General features: G+C 43.8%; 1 long non-coding RNA gene across 1 annotated transcript; it reads right to left on the minus strand.

Moving 5' to 3' along the window:
* Window positions 1-1,992: 1,992 nt before the first annotated feature.
* LOC143989306 (uncharacterized) lies at window positions 1,993-9,348 on the minus strand. The gene is made up of 4 exons (XR_013277011.1): window positions 9,203-9,348; window positions 6,895-6,915; window positions 5,391-5,470; window positions 1,993-2,139 (listed from the first exon to the last, which is right to left on the minus strand). It is a non-coding gene; the product is annotated as an uncharacterized LOC143989306 (long non-coding RNA).
* Between the last annotated feature and the right edge of the window lie 245 nt (window positions 9,349-9,593).

The following is a 9,593-nucleotide window of genomic DNA, read 5'->3' on the forward strand; positions in this document are numbered from 1 at the left end:
CGGGTACTCTGATGGGCCGTGACAGGTACTCGGGTACTCTGATGGGCTGTGACAGGTACTCGGGTACTCTGATGTGCCGTGACAGGTACTTGGGTACTCTGATGTGCGTGACAGGTACTCAGATGGGCTGTGACAGGTACTCGGGTACCTTGATGGGCTGTGACAGGTACTCGGGTACTCGGATGAACCGTGACAGGTACTCTGTTACTTTGATGGGCTGTGACAGGTACTCGGGTACTCTGATGGACTGTGACAGATACTCGGATACTCTGATGGACCGTGACAGATACTCGGGTACCCTGATGGACTGTGACGGGTACTCGGTACTCTAATGGACTGTGACAGGTACTCGGGTACCCTGATGGACCGTGACAGGTACTCGGGTACCCTGATGGACCGTGACAGGTACTCGGGTATCCTGATGGACCGTGACAGGTACTCGGGTACTCTGATGGGCCGTGACAGGTACTCGGGTACTCTGATGGGCCGTGACAGGTACTCGGGTACTCTGATGGGCCGTGACAGGTACTCGGGTACTCTGATGTGCATGACAGGTACTCGGGTACTTTGATGTGCCGTGATAGGTACTCGGGTACTCTGATGTGCCGTGATAGGTACTCGGGTACTCTGATGTGCGTGACAGGTACTTGGGTACTCTGATGTGCATGACAGGTACTCGGGTTCTCTGATGTGCCGTGACAGGTACTCGGGTACTCTGATGGGCCGTGACAGGTACTCGGGTACTCTGATGGGCTGGGACAGGTACTCGGGTACTCTGATGGGCTGGGACAGGTACTCGGGTACTCTGATGGGCTGGGACAGGTACTCGGGTACTCTGATGGGCTGGGACAGATGTTCGGGTACTCTGATGGGCTGGGACAGGTACACAATTACTCTGATGGACTGTGACAGGTACTCTGATGGACTGTGATTGACAGGTACTATGAGGGGTGGTGACAGGTCCTCTTTATTGGGGGGGGGGGCAATCAGTATGATTGGTGTACACTGTAGGCGGTAACGAGATGTTACTGCAATCTCCTCCTCACACACGATCGGTGTGTGAGGAGAAGAACCCGGTAACATCTCGTTACGATCGAAAGGATCACAGCCGATCACGTGGGTAAACAGCCGGCCGATGGCTGTTTACCAGCGTTGGTGACGAGCAGTGTTCCCATGGAACACGCCGCCACCGACGTGCACGCGCAGCGCGCTCACGATCGTGCGCATGCGCCGTGCACAGTCGGGGTGTGACCATCTGTGATCGGCCGTGATCACGTGGTAAACAGCCATAACCAATGGCTGTTCACCCCCTTCGGTGGCGAGCGGTGTCTCCATGACACGCCGCCACCGAAGAAACAGGGATGCGCTCGCACGATCACCTGTTCCCGCCACAATAGGTGCGCCGCCTGGCCGTCATTTGACAGCCGGCGGTCAGCATCTAGTTAAACTTCGTAGAGGGTTCTTTACTGTAAGAGTGGCAAGGATGTGGAATTCCCTCCCACAGGTGGTGGTCTCAGCGGGGGGGGGGGCATCGATAGTTTAAAAAAACTATTAGATAAGCACCTGAACGACCACAACATACAGGGATATACAATGTAATACTGACATATAATCACACACATAGGTTGGACTTGTGTCTTTTTTCAACCTCACCTACTATGTAAAGAGGACATTGGTATGTGACCTCTCTGTAGATGAGAACACAACTCCTCTGTGCTGAGGATACAGGGATACAACCTCTCTGTATTGGGGATATGACCCCTCTATGATGGGTATAAAACCTCCCTGTAATGAGTATATGACCCCTTTTGTAAGACCTGTTGTGTCTGTGCTCAGACTAGAAGTTTCATTGTGTCCATACAGAATTTGCTAGGTAGATATAAATATTTGTGCTTCTACCACAAGGCCTAAAAGGTTAGTGTTCATTCCCTGGGATCCATGGCCCCCGATATGAAAAATCCCCCCTATTTAAGACAGTCTGCGGACTTCATCTCAGATAAAAATGTGTTTATTAACAAGTCATAAATAGCGGTACAGAAATTGAGAAAATAGTGTGAGAAAAGAGGAAACCAAGAATTGCAGACACTATGGGGTTCCTCAGTGTCCTCCATGGCCGCTGTGATGCTTCTTGAGGAGTGGCTGTAATAGAACGCAGAGAGTAGCCATCAGTACTGGTACATGGATTCCCGTCCCCTCTGTACACCCATATACTCAACATCCAGCCCACTCTATATACCCATATACTCAACATCCAGCCCACTCTATATACCCATATACTCAACATCCAGCCCACTCTATATACCCATATACTCAACATCCAGCCCCCTCTATACACCCATATACTCAACATCGAGCCCCCTCTATACACCCATATACTCAACATCTAGCCCCCTCTATACACCCATATACTCAACATCCAGCCCCCTCTGTACACCCATACACTCAACATCCAGCCCACTCTATATACCCATATACTCAACATCCAGCCCACTCTATACACCCATATACTCAACATCCAGCCCAGTCTATACACCCATATACTTGAACTTCAGTGTCCTCTATACACTCATATACTCAATATCCAGTCAAATCTATACACCCATATACTCAACATCCAGCCCCCTCTATACACACATATACTTGACCTTCAGTGTCCTCTATACAACCAATTCCCTTTCCTCCAGTCTCCTCTATACACCCAAGCACCTCACCTCCAGTGTCCTCTATACACCCAAGTACCTCACCTCCAGTGTCCCCTATACACCCAAGTACCTCACCTCCAGTGTCCTCTATACACCCAAGCACCTCACCTCCAGTGTCCTCTATACACCCAAGCACCTCACCTCCAGTGTCCTCTATACACCCAAGCACCTCACCTCCAGTGTCCTCTATACACCCAAGCACCTCACCTCCAGTGTCCTCTATACATCCAAGCACCTCACCTCCAGTGTCCTCTATACAACCAAGTGCTTGGCCTTCAGTGTCCTCTATACACCCAAGTACCTCACCTCCAGTGTCCTCTATACACCCAAGTACCTCACCTCCAGTGTCCTCTATACATCCAAGCACCTCACCTCCAGTGTCCTCTATACAACCAAGTGCTTGGCCTTCAGTGTCCTCTATACACCCAAATACCTCACCTCCAGTGTCCTCTATACACCCAAGTGCTTGGCCTTCAGTGTCCTCTATACACCCAAGTACCTCACCTCCAGTGTCCTCTATACACCCAAGTACCTCACCTCCAGTGTCCTCTATACACCCAAGCACCTCACCTCCAGTGTCCTCTATACACCCAAGCGCCTCACCTCCAGTGTCCTCTATACACCCAAGCGCCTCACCTCCAGTGTCCTCTATACACCCAAGCACCTCACCTCCAGTGTCCTCTATACACCCAAGCGCCTCACCTCCAGTGTCCTCTATACACCCAAGCGCCTCACCTCCAGTGTCCTCTATACACCCAAGCGCCTCACCTCCAGTGTCCTCTATACACCCAAGCGCCTCACCTCCAGTGTCCTCTATACACCCAAGCGCCTCACCTCCAGTGTCCTCTATACACCCAAGTACCTCACCTCCAGTGTCCCCTATACACCCAAGTACCTCACCTCCAGTGTCCTCTATACACCCAAGCACCTCACCTCCAGTGTCCTCTATACACCCAAGCACCTCACCTCCAGTGTCCTCTATACACCCAAGCACCTCACCTCCAGTGTCCTCTATACACCCAAGCACCTCACCTCCAGTGTCCTCTATACATCCAAGCACCTCACCTCCAGTGTCCTCTATACAACCAAGTGCTTGGCCTTCAGTGTCCTCTATACACCCAAGTACCTCACCTCCAGTGTCCTCTATACACCCAAGTACCTCACCTCCAGTGTCCTCTATACATCCAAGCACCTCACCTCCAGTGTCCTCTATACAACCAAGTGCTTGGCCTTCAGTGTCCTCTATACACCCAAGTACCTCACCTCCAGTGTCCTCTATACACCCAAGTGCTTGGCCTTCAGTGTCCTCTATACACCCAAGTACCTCACCTCCAATGTCCTCTATACACTCAAGTTTCCTCACCTCCAGTGTCCTCTATACACTCAAGTTTCCTCACCTCCAGTGTCCTCCATACACCCAAGTACCTCACCTCCAGTGTCCTCTATACACCCAAGTACCTCACCTCCAGTGTCCTCTATACACTCAAGTTTCCTCACCTCCAGTGTCCTCCATACACCCAAGTTTCCTCACCTCCAGTGTCCTCCATACACCCAAGTGCCTCACCTCCAGTTTCCTCTATACACCCAAGTGCCTCACCTCCAGTGTCCTCTATACACCCAAGTGCCTCACCTCCAGTGTCCTCTATACACCCAAGTACCTCACCTCCAGTGTCCTCTATACACCCAAGTACCTCACCTCCAGTGTCCTCTATACACTCAAGTTTCCTCACCTCCAGTGTCCTCCATACACCCAAGTACCTCACCTCCAGTGTCCTCTATACACTCAAGTTTCCTCACCTCCAGTGTCCTCCATACACCCAAGTACCTCACCTCCAGTGTCCTCTATACACTCCAGTTTCCTCACCTCCAGTGTCCTCTATACACCCGATTGCTTGACCACAAATCTGAGGACCACATGTGGAACTATAATGTTTACTACACAGCTTTAAGGTCATGTACCTGGTAGTTGGCATTGCCTCCTGCTCATCGAGGGACTGGGAACTGTGTGAGAAAGCATGTTCCCAGAATCTCTGAAATGCATTGGCTTTGCTCTGTTTTTTTTTTGGTATGATCCCATGTGTTTTGAGGGATCAGATCACTCCCCTTCTATAGGGCTATACTATTGTAGTCCTGAAGGGGGGGTGTCTGAACCCCTAAACTTTGTTGCCTGATAACGATAAAACATAGAACAGCCAATGCATTTTGGGGGTTCAGACACTCCCCTTCAGCACTGCGATACAACTTATAGCCCTGAGGCAGGGGGTTGCCTGAACCCCTGAAACACATTGGCTGTTCTATGTTTTCTCATGATATGTGTTTCGGTGGTTCAGATACATCAGAGCTATGCATTGTACTGTAGTCCTGAAGGGGGAGAGTCTGGGCCCCTGAAATGCATTGGATCATAAGAACAGTCAATGCATTCTGGGTGTTTAGACACTCCATGTTCATGACAACAATACAATATATAACTGATGAAAGGAGAATGTCTAAACCCCCCAAGCATATTGGCTCATAAGAGGGAAAAAAGTAGAACAACTGTGTTTTTTTTCGGAGTGTTCAGACATTCCCCTTTCATCAGCTCTATCACTTGTATTGTAGTCCCGAAGGTGGAGCGTCTGCATGGTACAGGACTGGAGTTCCCTCATCCTGAGTTCCCCTCTAGTGTGATGTCACAGCCCTATATCTCACCATACAGATCATGCAGAGCAGCAGGTAGGACAGGATCAGTGATGTCATCACCAGGAGAGCCACGCCCCATCCAGGGACACCTACCGGAAAGAGAGAAGTAGGTGAGTTCTTGTTGTTCTGTCCCTGAGACCCCAGTGAGTCCCATCTGTGTCATCCTATAGTGTAGGGGTCATCAAAAAGTACAAGTACCATATCATGTATTTTACAAATTTGCCAGAGACCTTATCGGAGTCCTGCCTTACATCAGGGTCACCATAAGCTTGCCCCCCCCCCCTCTTTACATCAGAGTCCCCATCAGAGCCTCCCTTACATCAGATTCCCCATCAGAGCCCCCCTTACATCAGAGTCCCCATCAGAGCCCCCTTTACATCAGATTCCCCTTCAGAGCCCCCCTTACATCTGATTCCCCATCAGAGCCCCCCTTACATCGGATTCCCCATCAGAGCCTCCCTTACATCTGATTCCCCATCAGAGCCTATCTTACATCTGATTCCCCATCAGAGCCCCCCTTACATCTGATTCCCCATCAGAGCCTATCTTACATCTGATTCCCCATCAGAGCCCCCCTTACATCTGATTCCCCATCAGAGCCTCCCTTACATCGGATTCCCCATCAGAGTCCCCCTTACATCTGAGCCTCCCTTACATCGGATTCCCCATCAGAGCCTCCCTTACATCGGATTCCCCATCAGAGCCCCCCTTACATCGGATTCCCCATCAAAGCCTCTCTTACATTGGATTTCCCTAAGAGCCCCCCTTACATCGGATTCCCCATCAGAGCCTCCCTTACGTCTGATTCCCCATCAGAGCCTCCCTTACATCGGATTCCCCATCAGAGTCCCCCTTACATCTGAGCCCCCCTTACATCGGATTCCCCATCAGAGCCTCTCTTACATCGGATTCCCCATCAGAGCCCCCCTTACATCAGATTCCCCATCAAAGCCTCTCTTACATCGGATTCCCCATCAGAGCCCCCCTTACATCGGATTCCCCATCAGAGCCCCCCTTACATCTGAGCCCCCCTTACATCTGATTCCCCATCAGAGCCCCCCTTACATCTGAGCCCCCCTTACATCGGATTCCCCATCAGAGCCTCCCTTACATTGGATTCCCCATCAGAGCCCCCCTTACATCGGATTCCCAATCAAAGCCTCTCTTACATCGGATTCCCCATCAGAGCCCCCCTTACATCGGATTCCCCATCAGAGCCCCCCTTACATCGGATTCCCCATCAGAGCCCCCCTTACATCTGCGTTTTACTTACATAAGGGCAGCCTCCCTTCTATGTGTCACCCTGCAGTGGGAGGGGCAGACTCTCTTATGTCTGTTACCCTACAGTGGGAGGCACTGGCTCCATTCTGCCGGTCCCACACTGCCGTAAAATGGGCAGATTCTACCCTGCAGTGGGAGGGTCAGACTCTCTGTGTCACCCCAAAGTGGGAGGAGTCCATAAATCCCTTCTTGCTTTATTGCAGTAAGCAGGGTCGCTGTGTCATGTACATACCTGTAGTTGTGTTTTGGGCATCTGTGATTGGAGGAGAGAAGTGGAGGGGTCCAATTTCATTGGTCCAGATGATTTCATATGAGACAAATAAACAGAATATTAGGCACAGGAATAATATATACAGTATATTAAAGTAAATAAAACTTTACAATAACTCCCATTAATAAGCCAGAATGGACTATCCAATGGTAGATCTCAGAATTTAATAAATCTGAGCTCTGCTCAATAATATATTTTTATTTATAATAGAGATAAAAATTACTTCCAGTTCATCCCTGTCTTTGGATCTCCCCTATATAGAGGAAATATTGCGCCTCTTATCGTCAGAAAATGTAATAAGCCGAGGGGTTGTGACAAATTAAAATCAGTATTTTTATTATTAATTTATTAATGTCTACATTATATAAAATAATATATATTAAATATATAATAAAATCTATATCGAAATGTATATCTTTTATATTCAAAAGAATATAAAATAATATCATAATAATAATGAAAAAAAAGTAATATAAACCAAACTCAAAGAATGTAAACTAATGTTAAGGAATCTAAATATCAATAAAAATAATGAAACATAAACTAATATAAACTAATCTGAAATCAGCTAAGCTACATTAAACAAAATCCAAAACAATATATAAAATAATGAAACATAAAAAAATGTAAACAAATCCAAAAGAATATAAACTAATTTCAAAGAATCTAAAATAATAATATCATAAAAATAACGAAACATAAAAAAAACTAAACGAATCCAAAAGAATATATACTAATTTCAAAGAATCTAAAATAATATCATAAAAATAATAAAAACCAACCTCAAAGAATATAAACCAATTTTAAAGCATCTATATATATCATAAAAAATAGTAAAACACCAAGTAATATAAACTAATCTGAAATTGTCTAAACTAAACTAGTTTAAACAAAATCCAAAATAATATATAAAATAATGAAACATAAAATAATCCAAAGAGTATAAACTAATATAAAAAGAATACAAACTAATATCACAAAATAAAATAATGAAATATATATATATATATATATATATATATATATATATATATATATATATATATATATATAAAACGTGGGACACGTTCTCCAATGCAAAATTGTGTTTATATCAAATTCTCTTCAAGGAATAAAATAGTTACATGCTGTTTCTATTGAATATTGGTGGAATATTGGGAGTCAACCCTGACACTGATCTCTACGAAAACAATCAGAGGAGCAGAGGAAGTAACCCACCCTATTTTCTTGTATATATATATATATATATATATATATATATACACATATATATATATATATATATATATATATATATATATATATATATATATATATATATATAAAGATAATATAAAATAATGTGATATAAAATTATACCTTATAAAAATGTAATATAAACCAGTATAAAAAAATGTATGAAAAAAAAATATAAAATAATGTCTTCAAAAAGTTTATGTTTAATAGAGTTAAAAAAGTGAGGAAACTTTTTGAAGAACCCTCATAATATGAAATAATAATAAAATAATATAGTATCATACAATAAAAGAATGCAATATAATAAGTTCAACTGCTATAATAATATAGAAAATAATATTATTAAAAAAGTAATAGGAACTAATATAAAATAATATACTAGAAAAAAATATATTATGAAATAGAATATAAACTATTTTAAAAAGAATCCAAAATAATATCATACAATAAAAGAATGTAATATAAAAAGGTAAACTAATATAATGTTATATAAACGAATGTAATATATTATATTATATTTTACTATATATATATATATATATATATATATATATATATATATATATATATACTATATACTATATTTATACTATAAACTATATACTATATAATATATATATATATATATATATATATATATATATATATTATATTATACAAAAATGTAATTTAAACGAATAGAAAAGACAATAAGGGGAAAAAAATATATAAAATAATGTAATATGAAATGCAAAGGAGTATGATATAAAATATCATATAAAAATAAATATAAACTAATAGAAAAGAATATAGTATTATAGTATTATTTAAAAAAAAAGTAATACAATAATACAAACTTGCGTTAACTAATACAAAACAAAGTATGCAGTAGTCTCAATAGAGCTTGATCTTTTACTTTTTATATAGTTGTATAATTTGCCTCCCTCCTGCCCCAGGAACTGTCCTAGAACCCTCCTTACCCCAGGATTCTGCCCAACCCCCACCCCACCCTAAGAATCTTGCCAACCCCTGGAATGTGCCTTGGTACTCTCACCTGCCCCCTGCAGGCTCAGGAAGAGACACACAGCCAGCAGACACAGGCCAGCACTAGATTTGGTGCGTTGAGTCTCCATGGTTGAGGCTGGTACAGCTGTTGGTGCTCTTCTTACTCTGGGTGTTGATGGTTTGTAATCCAGGCTGACCTCCGTTTAATATATATACCCCCAGCCCTAGCACACTCACCCCGTTTACAGGCGATGAGCTGTATGGTCCCGGGTGACATATCCCCCGGTTATGAGGGACTAATAGAAGAATTAGTGTGTTAAGAGAGGAGGGGTGACATTTATGGAGACCGTCATACATCTTACAGAGGTTATTTAACCATAACAATCCTACCGGAGGACGGGACATGAAAGAGACGAGGATTATGACTTCAGCCTTAAATA

This window comes from Lithobates pipiens, unplaced genomic scaffold (genome assembly GCF_037356315.1).
Source record: "Lithobates pipiens isolate NorthernLeopardFrog02 unplaced genomic scaffold, aLitPip1_a1.2 Scaffold_18, whole genome shotgun sequence".
In the NCBI taxonomy this organism is placed as follows: domain Eukaryota; kingdom Metazoa; phylum Chordata; class Amphibia; order Anura; family Ranidae; genus Lithobates; species Lithobates pipiens.